This window comes from Megascapheus bottae, chromosome 12, assembly GCF_031878675.1.
Source record: "Megascapheus bottae isolate mThoBot1 chromosome 12, mThoBot2.hap1, whole genome shotgun sequence".
In the NCBI taxonomy this organism is placed as follows: domain Eukaryota; kingdom Metazoa; phylum Chordata; class Mammalia; order Rodentia; family Geomyidae; genus Megascapheus; species Megascapheus bottae.
In genome coordinates, this window is record NC_143520.1 from 35,122,703 (window position 1) to 35,138,448 (window position 15,746).

The window sequence follows — 15,746 nt, forward strand, 5'->3', positions numbered from 1 at the left end:
TAACCTTATCCATTTCTATATTAAAAAAAAAGTAGAAAATGCTAACAATGTTTATTGGAATACAAATGTAGAACACATTTCCTTAACTTCTTTTGTTAATAAAAAAGAGCAAAAGATGAAGAAACATTCTGATGTTAGCTGTAGTTAAGTTTGAAACAGAGTCAGCTTGAAATAGCTATTGTTAAATTCCTTTTTTCACTATATATTGTCTCCACGAATCATTAAACTTCACTTGTACAGGTCACCTTCATAGGCAAATTTTCCTAGAAAATCAAGAACATAATATGGTTATAAACACTGATAAGATGTATAAATTTTCAAAATATCATCCCTTTGAAACTCAGGAAACCTTGTATTTGCATGTTTTAAGTTCTAAATGTAGCATCATATTCCACTGTAAGGAGTTACGTAGTTTTGTGGTTTCACAAAGAGTTTATAGTAATGGCTTTTCATTTACCAAGGCCAGACTCTTTTGTTTGGAGAATGGATTTTTATGCCCTTTGGGGATATCTACGAGTTCTTCAAACAATGATTGGGAGTAAATCTCAGGGGCTTCATGCACACTTTCATATTTCTGAACGATGGCAGCGTGGCCATCATTTAATTCTAGAGGAAAAATTTTAGGTCCTTTGAGATGTAGTCTTTTGCTCTGTGCCTGCCTATGTGGGTTGGAGAATTGCCAATGGCTGTGACTGGAACAACTCTTTCTCTGTGTGTATGGCAGCTTTTCAGTTCCTTGAAATGGCTATAACTTACAGAATACTCAGCAGTTCTCTAGGAGAGGGGGTCTGTGTTTTATTGAAAAGATGATAGCCATTTTTTTTTCCTAAAGAAGGGAGAGAGATGTAGAAAAAAAAAGTTGATTTTTAAAAATTAATTTGGGTTACAGAAAAGTCAATTGGAATTTGTGGTATATGGTGCTAAATACAGTAAGCTGTGTTTGAATAAAACATTTCCCTATATTGCGTTCATTTGTTTGGTCCTATCCACATGTCTTTGCCTACTTATTATTATTCCATATTGAAGAATTTCACAGGCAGTTTCCTTAAAATACTTGAAAGAATTTCATCATAAATATTCAAAGATTAAATGTCATCATTATTATTTTCTGGAAGTGGAAATCTTTGGCATAATGTATTCTCAAGCAACCTTTCTCGCTGTGTTAAATGATTTACATTGCACAGCTAGGGCAAGGTATTATTCCTTCATTAGGATTCAGCGAAAAAACTCCTCTCAATATTTTAAAGCAAATATATAGATTTATGAAACATATAGATTTATGAAAAAGAATCTTATTTCATTTTACATGTTAATTAAACATACACATTAAAGTGTAATTTATTCTAATCTTCATTCATTTTCAAATCTCTCAGAAGTAATTTTCTAATAGGAAAAGCAAATTTAAATCCTTCAAGACAAATTTCAGTCCTTTGCACTACTCTTTGATTTAATGGTGTGGTGATGGATAATTTATGAATCCTAAAATGCTACAATTATCCTTAAAAATTGAAGGGATTTTTATAAACTAGTATATTTGTTCACATCACCTTGTTCCTGTTCTAGGACTTGATTTCCTCTAACCACTCACAACTCAGTTATGTTTGTTTGATTTAATTTATGATTTAATTTAGGATTTACCTCTTAGAAGACTACTAACATATAGTTTGTTTTACTAGATATTACATGTAAGTGGAATCATCTAGTAATTGATCTTTTATATGACTTATTTTAGTCTGAAACTTTTGAAGTTGGATCATGTGTAATAAGCATAAAAAATGGGTAGGTATGAAACAGATTTCATTGTCCTTTGCTGCATTGTCAATGACAAAGAATTGTAAATAAAGGAAATGAGAAGTCTCTATAACATGAGAAATTCATAGAAAATTCTGTCCCAGAACTGGATTAAGTGATATTTCAAACCTTTAAGTTTGAACCCTGTTGAAATAATTTCAGATTTCTGAGATCCATAAACTCAACAGTAACGATTCAGCAACTGTATTGCAGTTATGTGTTACAGCATTAATATGAAAACATTGCAAACAGGTACTATTTTTATTTCTTTGAAACAAGTGGTAGACATTTGGCTACTGTTAATATAGACCTAGGCCATAGTTAACATTGCTACTACAACCATCATATTTTTTTTCTTTTTCATATATTTTTTATTGTAATTAATAGAAGGGTTATATGATATTTGCCAGATAGATGGCACATTAATTCCCATAGATTGATACCCTTTCTCGTGTGTTGGTCCCCATTTCCTTCCCTCGCAACCCCACCCCTCATTTTGTTTTCTCCCCTTCCCTGTCCAATTTCAAATAACCAAATACAAATATATCTGATATATCAGGTAACAATTTGAGATACTGTAATATGAGATAACCAAGGGACAGCAAAACTCGTTCAACTACTATGGAAAGTAGTATGGCAGTTCCTCAAAAGACTAAACATAGAGCTCCCATATGACCCAGCAATTCCACTATTTGGCATTTACCCAATTGTCCAGAAACAAGGACATACTAAATCCACCAGCACAACAATGTTCATTGCAGCACTATTTACCATAGCAAAGATATGGAACCAACAACCATCATATTTTTATAGATATTTTGTTTTTGTTTCTTTCTTTGATTTTGATGAGTAGATTTCAAGTATTTGAGTAACATTGTGTGTAGGTTATAAAAGACTATCAATCTGTGTTCCACACGGCTGACTTTGTTATACATTGCCATCACCTTTCTATGAGTTTTACAGTGTCTTCACTTTTTCGCTAATATTTGATATTAATTAGGGTTAATTTTTTTCTGCTCTAGTACATGTGTAATGAATATTATTGTAATTTTAGTATACATTCCCTAACAACGAATGACAGGTAGTATGCTTTCATAGGACTGTTGAATATATATGCATGTTCTTTGGTAAAATCTTTATTCAATATTTTCATTTTGTAGATTATTTAATTTTTATTTTAAGTTCTAAATATTCTTTATACATTCTAGAGACAAGCCTTCTTTATGCATAAAATTTATAAATTTTGTCTCCTGTGTTATTGCTATTTATATTCTCATTTTCTGATTGTCTTTTTACTAACAATCACTGAAATATTGACCAAATTCAAGTTGCAAAGTAATTTATTTTTATCCTATTTTGGATCTATTTCTTTGTCTAAGTCAAGGTTAAAGAGATTTTCTTCTCGATTACCTTCTTTATAACTTTTTGGTCCTACACCTAGGTTGCATTCTACTTGTAGTTATATTCTACTTTTAGTTAATATTTTATATGAGGTAAAATAAAATTCTTTGATTTCATGTTTTTTCTTCTTATAAGGAAAATGGTATCCTTTTCAAGGGAAATAGCTTGGAAGTTTGTCAAAAATTAATACAGAGTTATTTCATGATGATCAAATTGATTTCATTGCTCTATCTCTCTATCCTCACAGTAATTCATTATATCTTCAGTACTGTGATTTTAGAGTAACTATTGGAAACAGTGGTATAGATTCATAAATCTCGTCTTTCCCAAAATATCACTCTTTATACTTACATAAATGTATTTTAAAATTGAGATTGAAATTTTTTGGTAAAAAGATTATTAGAATATTGACAGGAATGCCTTGAATTATATTTATGAATCAACTTGTAGAAAAACATAATCCTAATGATACTGATGCTTCCAAAACACAACTGAAAGCAGTTTTTATTTTTTCTATGTTTTATAACTTTATCTTTGTTTTGATACTAAGGTTTGGAATGAAGCCTGGTGCTGTCTTTAAGCTTTATGCTCTGGTCAAATGCTTTTTGCTCTATCACTTGAACCCCAACTCCAGTGGGAAAAATGTTCCTTGCCAGGCTTAATTTAAATCAAGATCCTCAAATCTCAGCTTCCTAAATATCTGGAATGCAGGGCATGAGACAGCAGCATCCAACTTTTAAAAGCCTTCATTATCTCAGAGCTATTTTGAATTTTGTGTTGCTATGGATGAAAATGTGCCTCTTTTTCCTTTCCATGCAAGCATATATTAAAATATTTGTTTATTTCAGTTTGGGGTTTTTTATTGACACCATATATAATTATTACTGATTTTTTATGCTTAATCTGTATCTGGCAAAGTTACTAAACATGTTTAGCTATTCTAACACCTTGTTTTATTTTACATTTGTGTTTACTAACTTACATTTACTTTTGTCAAGTCCTTGGAATTTTCTATATGCATTATCATATCAGGTAATAACAATTTGTTTCCTATCAAATCAATTGCCTATAATTTAGTGATGACGTTAAAATATAGAATAATCTAGAAGATAATGTAAATTTTTCAATAAAAGTGGTGAAAGGAAATTTTGCGATGGCAGTTCTTGTGGTAAAAGTATTTATCTTTACTTTGTTATGTGTTATGAATTGTGCTTGTCTGTTCTTCCTAAATACATATGCTGTCCACAGAGTGGGATGAGTCTTTGTTTCCATGTGTCCAAAGTTGTCATCACAAATTGGTTCTGGATTTTATCAAATTATCTAGTTAAAAGTTCATGTATTTTTGCACTGAATTGTATTAGTGTAGCTCACTACATTAATTTATGTCTGAATATTAAGCCAATTAGCAATCAGGAATAAGCATCTATTAAGGAAAATGTATAGTCCTTAATTGTGTTTTGTTGGATTCAAGTTAACAGAATATATTCAAGGATTTTTATGTCTATATATGTGAAAGAATTTTTGAAGATTGTTAACTATTTTTTGTATGGTTTTTATAGTAATATAATTGACTTTATAGAATGAGTTATGAGGAATCCCATCTCTCTAATTAATGAAAAATGTGAAAAAATAATACTATTTCTTTTAGGATATTTAACAAAACCTAATGGAGAAGCCATCAGAATCTGGGCTTCTTCAGGAAGATTTCTAATTTTTTTTAATTCTGCCCTTTATTTATTATATATGTAGTAAATTTTTCCATTTTTTCTAATTCAGTGATGATTATTTATACCTTGGAATGTGTTGAATTTAGTTATGCTGTTTTAATTACTTAACATAAATATGTTTCTCACTATTTCCATCGTGATTTTAATTTCTGTAAAACTATTAAGTGATACTTATTCCTGATTTAGTTCATTTAAATATTTTCATTTGTAGATCACCATTCTTACTAAATTTTTTTCCTTAAAATATATGATGGGATATATACTCTGTAGATATAATGTTATATTTTATAGATTACTATGTATCTATGACATACAAACCTTCAGCTTAATTTTAATTATGTTCTAAAATCTATGTGCCAGTGATTATATAAAGAGATTCCCTCTTGAATACTTGTTTGTTAAGCATCACATTTGAAATATGATGTAAAAATGAATGTTACTAAAATATTTTTATTGTCAATTTATTTGATTTCTGTGCTAATATTTCTTTTTTCATATATTTTTAATATAATTAATAGAAGGTTTACATTATATTCACCAGATGGAAAGCACATTACTTCAAAAACATTGATACCCTTTCTCATTTCATAGTCGCCATTTCCCTCCCCCTCTCCTCCCACTCATCTTGATTTCCCCCTTCCCTCTCCTATTTCAAATACCCAATTAAGCATATATAAAATATATCAGATAAAAAGGAGAAATATTGTAACAATATGAGATAACCAAGGGACAGCAAAAGAATGAGAGATAACACAACCACTCATTGTATGGCTTTTGTTTATATATCCTGGATGTCCTTACCTTAAGCGTCATACTATATGGCCTTATGTATCTAGATTTTGTTCTATTGTAAATCTCTGCTAGGAGAGCCTAAGGTTTCTACTGATTATGACAAATGAGGGAAACCATTGAGCCTATGTTCCTTTGGGTCTGGCTTACTTCACTTAATATGATTTTTTTCTAAGTCTTTCCATTTCCTAACAAATGGGGAGATGTCATTCTTTCTGACAGCAGCATAGAATTCCATTGTGTACAAATACCACATCTTGTAGATCCACTCATCAACTGAGGGGCATCGGGGTTGGTTCCATATCTTTGCTATGGTAAATAGTGCTGCAATGAACATCGTTGTGCAAGTAGATTTAGTATGTCTTGTTTCTGGACGGTTGGGTAAATGCCAAGTAGTGGAACTGCTGGATCATAGGAGAGCTCTATGTTTAGTCTTTTAAGGAACTTCCATACTGCTTTCCATAGTGATTGAATGAGTTGCACTCCCACCAATGGTGTAGTAGTGATTGCTCCTGGCCACATTCCTCTAGCATCTGTTGTTATTAGATTGCTTGATCCTGGCCATTCTGACTGGAGTGAGGTGGAATCTTAGAGTTGTTTTGATTTGCATTTCTTTTATGGCCAGAGATATTGAGCATTTCTCCATGTGTCTATAAGCCATTCTTATTTCTTCTTCAGAGAAGACTCTCTTTAAGTCTTTGGCCCATCTTTTAATGGGATAGTAGTTTCTTTGGAGATTAGTTTTGGAGTGATTCAATTTTTTGAGCTGTTGATTTATTTTAGATATGAGGCCTTTGTCTGTTGTATGCTTAGTGAAGATCTTCTCCCACTCTGTAGGCTTTCTAGTTAATTTGCTAACTATGTCCCTTGCCATGCAGAAGCATTTGAATATGAGAGTTGTTACCCCAAATAGGAGAAAATCAAATTGCATAAGTAAACATCAGATTAGATACAAACTAATGCTTTCATAAATCACTGTCAGTTGAGAATTAACTTCAAGATGTGAAACAAGTCGTCATGGAAAATTTATACTGAAATTTGACCGGGCTTGGTGGTTCATTCTGTATCAAAGCTATTCCAGAGGCTGAGATCAGATGATATCAGCCAATCATAGTTCAAAGCTAACCCAGCTACTAAAGATTCTGAGATACTTATCTCCAATTAACCACAAGAAAACCGGAAGTGGCACTGTGGCTCAAGGGGTAGGTTGGTAGCCTTGAACTCTTCAAGCCTAAAACAAAACAACAAAAAATTATACTTAAATTAAACACCAAGGAAATTCCCCAAAGGAAACACATTGTTAATAAGATTATTGTTGTAATTATAATAACAATAATATTAAGAAGATAGAATTAAAATATATTAAGACATTATTACTCAGAAATAAAGGTCAACAAGAAAAAGCTGAGATCAAGCATATATCTCTGGAACATTTGCATACATATACATGTAAACATGTGTAAATTTTATATGTATGTTGTACATATGTGTTTCTCTCTTTTTTTCTCTCCACAGATACTAACTAAACTTTTTGGTTTATGTGCCTGTATGAGGTGTGATCACAGACATTTCTGCTCTTGTTTGACTTTCACTGAAGGCTGACTCTCTAGCAAGTGAGTTATTCCATCATTTCCAGTCTTTTGGTGATTAATTGTAAAAAAGGAATCTCATGGGCTTTCCTACCCCAGGATGGCCTTGAATTGAAATTTTCAAATCTCAATTTTTCATGTAGCCAAGGATTAAAGGTGTGAACTACTAAACCATAGATACTTTAAAAAAATCACTGTAGGCAAAATAATCATGTTACCGAAGTAAAATATAAATGTTTTTAAGTAAAAAGTATTTATTCTCTGTGTGAACAATAGCAACAAGGAAGATGAACTGTGCCCCAAAAATCTGTGCTTCATTTCAACTATAGTAAGATATATATGGTAGGCACTTTGAAATAAAAAAAAAATTACAAAAGTAAAGCAGTGGAAATATGTAAAACATTCCTGAATTTCATGAAAAGAGTAAATATAAATTATTAATTTAAGAACTTCAAATAATTCTAGATGAGATACAAACAGATCTGTCTACAGTTCATTCAACATGAAAAAGAAACTGTTCATCAAAAAAGAAAAGAAAAAAATAACCCCTGAATTATTAAACTTATGCAAGCTCATCATGGACTAGTACAGAATCTGAGGATCAGCAACTTCTTTTTTTAAATTTACTGTTTATTTTTATTGTAAAGGTGATGTAAAGAACAGTTACAGTTACATAAGTCAGGTCATGAGAACATTTCTTCTTGAACAATATTACCCCTTCCTTTATCTTATATTTTATTTTTGAGGCTGAGTTTCATGCTGACTTTACCCTGGTTAGCTTTCACCTCCAGAATCTCCTGCCATCACCAGCCAAGTCATTGAGATAATACATAGACATATCTATGCCTGACTTATTTTTTATTCTTTTTTTATTGTTGGATAATGTTTAGAGGGGTTACAGTTACATTCGTTAGGTAGTAGGTGCATTACTTCACGCATTGATATCACTTCTCATGTTTTTGTTCCTGTTTCCCTCCCTACCCAATTCTCAAATAACTTGTTTCCCCGCTTCCATTCCTTATTTCAAATAAACAAATAATTGTATATACAATATACCAGGTAACATAGTCAGATACAGTAACAACATGGCATTAACCATAAGGGCAGAAAAAGAAAACAGAAATAACACAGTATATTAAGAATAACAATCACACAAGATAAAGCTCTTGTTTCCATACCCTATAATTATTTCATATTCTATATAATCTTATGTACATAGGTTTTGAGCTACTGTAATCCTCTAGCATCTGCAACTTCTTATTAGAAATAATATCTACCAGAAGACAGTAGAACACTATATTTTAATATTTCCACTTTATTGTAGTCAGAATTTTTTTTGCCAATCCTAGGGCTTGAACTCATGGACTGGGCACTGTTCTTGGGCTTTCTCAAGGCTAGCACTGTACCACTTAAGCCACAGAACAGATTTCAGCTTTTTTCTGTGGATCTGATACAGAAGAATCAAACCCAGAGCTTCATTCATGCTAGGCAAGCACTACAACTAGCCCTAAATCTTAGTCTGAACACTACATTTTAGAGATTGAAGAATATTTCACTTACTAATCTGTTTTCCAACACAAGTTCTTTTGTTTCTTCCTCTTCTTTTTTCTTTTCTTTCATTATTGTGGTTTAATTCCAAATCTACATCGGGAAATAATATATGAAAATAATATTTAGGTTGGTAGTAACACTTCATAAATATATATTTCAGATTATTTTCCTTATACTTAATGAATTAGAAAAAATAGAGCTGTGCCTCAAGTTTTGGTGGTACAACCTTGAGCAAAACTAAGGAAGAGGTCAAAGCCCTGAATTCAGCCCTCCAGCCCACACAGAATTATGTAAGTTAATAACTACAATACTATGTTACTGCATTTATTAAAATTTTAACATAAGTTTTATGTGACAGGGTGTCGGGAGTTTGGCCTAGTGGTACAGTGCTTGCCTAGCATGCACAAAGACCAGGGTTTGATTCCTCGGTACCACATATATAGAAAAGCTAGAACTGGTGGTGTGGCTCAAGTGGTAGGGCTCTAAACTTGGGAAAGCCCAAGAACAGTGCTCAGGCCCTGAGTTCAGTCCCGAGGACTGGCCAAAATATATATATATATATATATATATATATATATATATATATATATATATATATATATACATATACATATCTGATGTTGCAAAGATGAATGAGACAACACTTTCTCTCTCTCTCTCTCTCTCTCTCTCTCTCTCTCTCTCTCTCTCTCTCTCTCTCTCTCTCTCTCTCTTTTGGTTCGGACATGGGTCTTGAACTCTGGGCCTGGGTACTGTCCCTGAGCTCTTCAGCTCAAGTCTACCACCCTGGGCCTGGGTGTTGTCCCTGATTTCTTCAGCTCAATGCTACCAGAATACCCCTGGAGCCACAGGGACACAGTTTTCTTGGAGTTCATTGGAGATAAGAGTCTCACACACTTTAGTGACAAAGCTGTCATTGAACCTCGATCCTCTGATCTTAGCCTCCTGAATAGCTAGGATTTACAAACGTGAGACACGAAGCCCATTGAAAAAGCTCTTACATAAGACACAAATTCTGCCTTGTTACACATGTGCTGCAAACTCACTAAGGTGAAGTACATGCAACTCCTAGAACCTTGTTCCAGCCACAATGGAAGAGCTCATCTCAACCATCATTACTTTTCAAGGCTTGGGAAACCACTAGACACGATACCGTGGCACCAAGGCATCATTTCTTTTGTTAAAAATATGTCTTTTAGAGGCCGGGAACTTGTCCTAGTGGAAGAGTATCACACGCTATCCCTGTCCCGCAAGGAAGACACGCGACACAATGCTAGCATAAGCAGGATCCTTTATTCTTCTTCTCCTCCCCGCCTCCTTCCTCTCTCCGGCCGCTATATACAGGCAGTGGGCCAATCAACTCATGCCAGCTCGCTGAGGCCCTCCAGTCATGGCTTCACACGCTCCAGTCATGCACCCTTCAGGCATCCGGCCACTCAGAGACCAGGCTTCCACTAACAATGCAGCACTCCCCAAAATGGATGCCGGTCTTCATCCAGTTATGCGGCGGATATCCCTGAGTCATGCAGCCTCCAGCACCGCAGGCGGCCCCACAGTGAAAGGGGGACGCGCGCCTCCAGGTCCCGCCACCACGCGGAAGGGGCCGGGCTCCCCACAGAAGAGGGCTTGCCTACCATGCACGAAGACTTGGGTTCAATTACTCAGAACCACATACATATAGAAAAAGCTGGAAGTGGTGCTGTGGCTCAAGTGGTAGAGTGCTAGCCTTGAGAAGGCCCAAGGACAGTGCTCAAGCCCTGAGTTCAAGGCCCAGGACTGGATACATATACATACATATATATATATATATATATATATGTCTTAACCACAGTGAATGTTTTTAAAAAAATCTTGGTTAATGTACTTTTTAACAAACCCATTTTCAAAATATTTACTTTCTTTTCCTAGAAAATGACATGAAATCAAAGGAACTGCTTCTTTTCCTTCCTTTATAACTTCTACAATATTAACACTGTAGCATTTGCCAACTTAGTCCCAAAGAAACAATTAAAAAAAGAACAAAAACCACAACAAAAAAAATCCTAAAGTATCCCCTAAAGGATTATGCTCTCTTTCACCAGTCTGTAATAGTTTCCTTCTCCAATGGCTAAAAATTTCATGTGTTGCTGCTCTCTGAGAATCATCATTGTGCTAATTGTTCTAATTATGGCCTATCTTCCATTTTTCCAGCACTAAATGTTACTTTGTTTGACCAATTAAATTTTTGGATTACTCAGCAGTAGACTGTTTATGAGGTTGATTGTTCAATTGTACTACTGTCCCATTTTGCAAATCAACTTTTTAATTTGAGGTTATGGAGATATTATAACTGAGAATGTGAACATATGAATAGTCTAATCAGTTTTCATTGTGCCATTAGATATTCAAGAGAAATCAAGAAATGTTGTAGTTTAGACAGAAGTCTTACATTTTGTGTCACAAGTTCTGTTTAATGGCTCTTTTGAAGTATTGCTTCAATTCTATTTCCTAAAAGCAATAAAGCAGAAGTTGTTTTTACAAGGCAGATAGAAAATTGATTCACTCGCTGTGCTGGGCATTTTCCAAGTCTAATGCAGTATTTCTGAACTGTTACATATGTAATAATGACATTGCTGTTTAAGCAAGCATTTCATTAAAAGCCTTGGTCTTTAGTTCTAAAAAGAGAACTAGTATCACTCAATAATTAAGTGGTGAGAAAGTGTAAGTCATATCATTTTGTTAGAATAAACGGTTGCTATTCATGTGTATGTGAAATCTATCAGGTGATAGTAAATTGATGTGCTTCCTTTTCACAAAACAAGCTCAGTGGAAGTGATGCTCTATTTTAATGTTCATTAATACAAATGATATGCTGCACAAATAATTTTAAATTATTTGTAGGAGAAAAACTATCATAATCCTGAGAGTTTTCTTACATTTTCAGTTGCAATCATATTTGTCTTTATTGAAATCTCAGTTTTTCTCAAAAGTGCCCCAGTGTGTATTAATGTGTTTCTAAAGCAAATAGAGATGAGCAAAAGACCTATTATAGTATTCATTTCCATTTGTTTCCCAATATCTAAAACAAGTATAAGGTACCTATTTTAATCAACACAAGGAAATCACTTCATAGAATTAGTGATTAAAATCCCATTACCACCAGGCCCTTGTGGGTCACACATGCTCAGGAGACTGAAGATTTTGATTTGTGTCCATTCCATACATGAAATTCTCATCACTTGAATGTTTTGAAAACTGGGCTGAAATTACTGATCAAATGCTCATATACCAAAGGGACAAGAAGGCCAGTGAGCTGGATGGAGGTCCTGAGTTCAATCCCCTAAACTATCCTAAAGAAAACAACTTTTGTTCCCCTAACATTTGTCTCATACTAAAAGTGTCAATCATACTAAAACTACCAGCGGACATGGGATGACATGGAAATTTTGACACAAATTATTCTCATGTAGGAAATAAATGTAATCATGAATGCCAGGCATTACACAAAAATTTGGGAAGTGGTGGTAAGACACTGCTCCGCATGAAGGAAAACCTTAGATTCAATCCCAGCACTGAAACAGAAACAAAATTACACGTGTATTTCTTTCTTTCATTTGTATTGTTTATTTTTTTATTGTAAAGGTAACATAGAGGAGTTGTAATTAGATAAGTCAAGAAAGAAGTGCATTTCTTTTTGAACATTGTGACCTCTTCATTTCCTCCCAATTTTCCTTCCCAAAGCTCCTCTCCTACAAGTTGTAAGGTTTATTTTCAACAATGTCTAGTATCACTGCTGCATTTGTTCATCATTTGTCCCACAATTTCTATGCTCCCTCCTACACACTCCCAAACATATACACTTGTAGACAAGACAAAAAGGTACAGAAAAAAAAGACAGAGACAAAGGAGGGGGAAAAAAGCAAAATAGTAAAAATATGCCTTGTTGCCATCTCGTGGAATTCACTTTGATAAGCATTATTTTATATGAGGCTTTGTGATCCTCTTCCAAGAGTGGCCTCCTTTGGTCTCACTGTGTGAATATCTAGAATCCTGTATAATTTATAATGTCAAAGGGCATTTTATTTTTGTCTTTTACCATCTAATGTGTTTAATGTGGGTTTACAGGCACAGTGAGGGAAATCATGCACCTATGTTTTTTTTGGTTATGACTTACTTTGCTTAATTTTTTCAGAGCCAAGATACAGAATCATCCCAGATATTCCTCAGCTGATGAATGAATCAAGAAAATGTGATATATATATACACAATGAAATTATTTTATTTCCTCCAAAAGAATGATGTTTTACCATTCATATGGAAATGGAAAGACTTGGTACTTTTCTCTTATAAGGTGAAGTGCTTTTGCTCTTTTGCTAGTGGCATCAGAAGAAATCATTGTGTTGGGAATGTATGTGTGTGTGTATGTTGTGTGTGGACACACACACATGCTCATGCATGTTTGTGTGCTGGGAATGGGGCTTGAACTTGGGTTTGGAGTTCTGTCCTTTAGTATTATTGCTCAATACTTGCAAGGTACCCCTTGATCTACAGCTCCACTTGTATATTTTTGTAGATAGAAGAGTCTCACACACTTCTGCAGTCTGCTTAGAACGATGACTCTTAAATCACAGATTCCTAGCATAATTGTTTTTCGTAGAAACCTATTTAAAAAAACTATATCTTTCAAATGAGTTTTATTTTGGTTTTGTTTTTAAGTTTAGGGTTAGGAGAAATGGCTCAAGATAAAGAATGTGCCTTGCAAGGAAGAAAACAAAAAATAGAATGAAGAATGAGGAAAATAAGGGGAAGGAGAAAGGCAATTCCTGTATGGTTTAATTTTTCCTATACTATACGCCTCATTTTATTATTTTAGTCTCAGTATTGTGCCTGGGCACCACTGTCTCTTTGCTTTGTGGATCAGGCTAGTGCTCTATCATTTGTGCCACATCGCCACTTCTCACTCTATGTGTGTGTGTGTGTGTGTGTGTGTGTGTGTGTGTGACAGAGAAAGAGAGAGAGAGACAGAGAGACAGAGAGAGACAGAGAGAGACAGAGAGAGAGAGAGAGAGAGAGAGAGAGAGAGAGAGAGAGAAAGAGAGAGAGAGAAAGAGAGAGAGAGAGAGCGAGAGAGAGAGAGAGAGAGAGCGAGAGCGAGAGAGAGAGAGAGAGAGAGAGAGAGAGAGAGAGAGAGAGAGAGAGAGAGAGAGAGAGAGAGAGAAGTTTAAATTAAGGTAGGCTGACAAAAGAGAATGCCATGCAGGATTCAAACAGGAAGGAAAAGCTTTATTTTATTTTTCTGAATTCCATGTGTCCTGCCATGCCTGGGGGAGACACCTGGCTGAAGGGCCAGCACAGCCTCTTGCCCAAAATTATATGAGGAAGGGGTGAGGAAGTATGGCCAGGTGAATGGAAGTGTGGCCACACTGGATGGGTATTTGACCTCAGAGCCTAGGAGGTGACCAGGCCCACTCAAGAATGTCACCTCAAGGAAAGAGGAGGCCTCCAGAAGTATCTTTGTGGGGCTAATCTTTCAATAGATTTCCCTGCCCAGTTGGCATCAAATCACAACTCTCAGATCTGAGAATCTTGTCAGAAGCATCTTTTACATAGATTTACATGTTTGTTTGTTTTTTTGTATTTTCCATACTGTATTTTCTTAAGTGTGGATCTAGGTAGTATGACTCAAATTGTAAAGAGCATATCTTGCAAGAAAGAGAAGGGGGAACAAATGCCAAAGGAAAAAAAAAAAGAATAGAAAGAAAGTTTCTGTCTAGTTCATTTCCCCCTATACCTAAGGTTTATTTTTATTATTTTAAAAAGCATTTATTTATTTATTCTGCTGGTACTGGGGATGAAACTCTAGATGAAAACTCAGTTCTCTAGTTCCTTCAAGTCTGGTGCTCTATCAGTTGAGAAAAGCTTTCCTTTTGGCTTTTTATTCTTGGCTAATTGGATATAAGACTTTCATGAACTTTCTCTGCCTTGATGGCTTTGAACTGAAATCCTCAGACAACAGCTTTTTGGGTAGCTAGTATTATACACATAAGCCAACAACATCAGTTTATTCTTAATTTTAATTATATATTTTACCTTCTCATAAAATATTAAGGTCAGGAGAAATAATCACAAAGGAAATGTAAAATGTAAAAGTCATGAGCTTCTAATATTGGTCTCAATTAACAGGAAAACAGTATATAACATTGGACTTGATTAAGAGAAAGACAAATCAAAATAAAAGAAATTAAGAAATGTTTAACATGATCATGAGATCTTCATGGCTCAAAATAAATTTAAAGTTCAAGCAAGCTTTTGCAGCATTAACCAATTTCAACATGTTTCCTTAGGTAATTTCAGTTACTGTAAGCAATCATTAGGATAATATCATCTCTAGACAAAACTGTTTAACATATACTTAGAATGATCAAGGTACTTAATATTTCATATATTTTTGAAAGTGGAATGAATTCAATACAGTTTAAGAAATATATTGTTATAACATTCACATTTTAGGAAAGAAACTCATCTTGGTTTTGCTTCTACATCATAGTCTAGCAGGCTGATAGTGTTGAGATGAGCTACTCGCAGAGTGAGCTTCAGCTATGGAAGAGCAGTAAAGGCTGTAGTACAGAATTGTATAGTTTCATATCCTTGAGTAGACACCCTGCCTCAAAGGACAAAAAAGAGGACCTTCCAGATTTTCTGATTTTCTGCAGATACATGCTCCCACTTCTTTCATATCCGAGTTGCACCTACTTTTGTTAGTCCATTTTACTGACAACCTGAGAAATTTTATCACAATATTTAGCCTCTGCCTTAGGTTATGGTTCTTTCTTTTTTCTTTCTTTCTTTTTGTTGTTGTTGTTGGGATAATGTATAAGGGGTTACAGTTTCATTGGTCAGGTAGTAGTTGCATTACTTC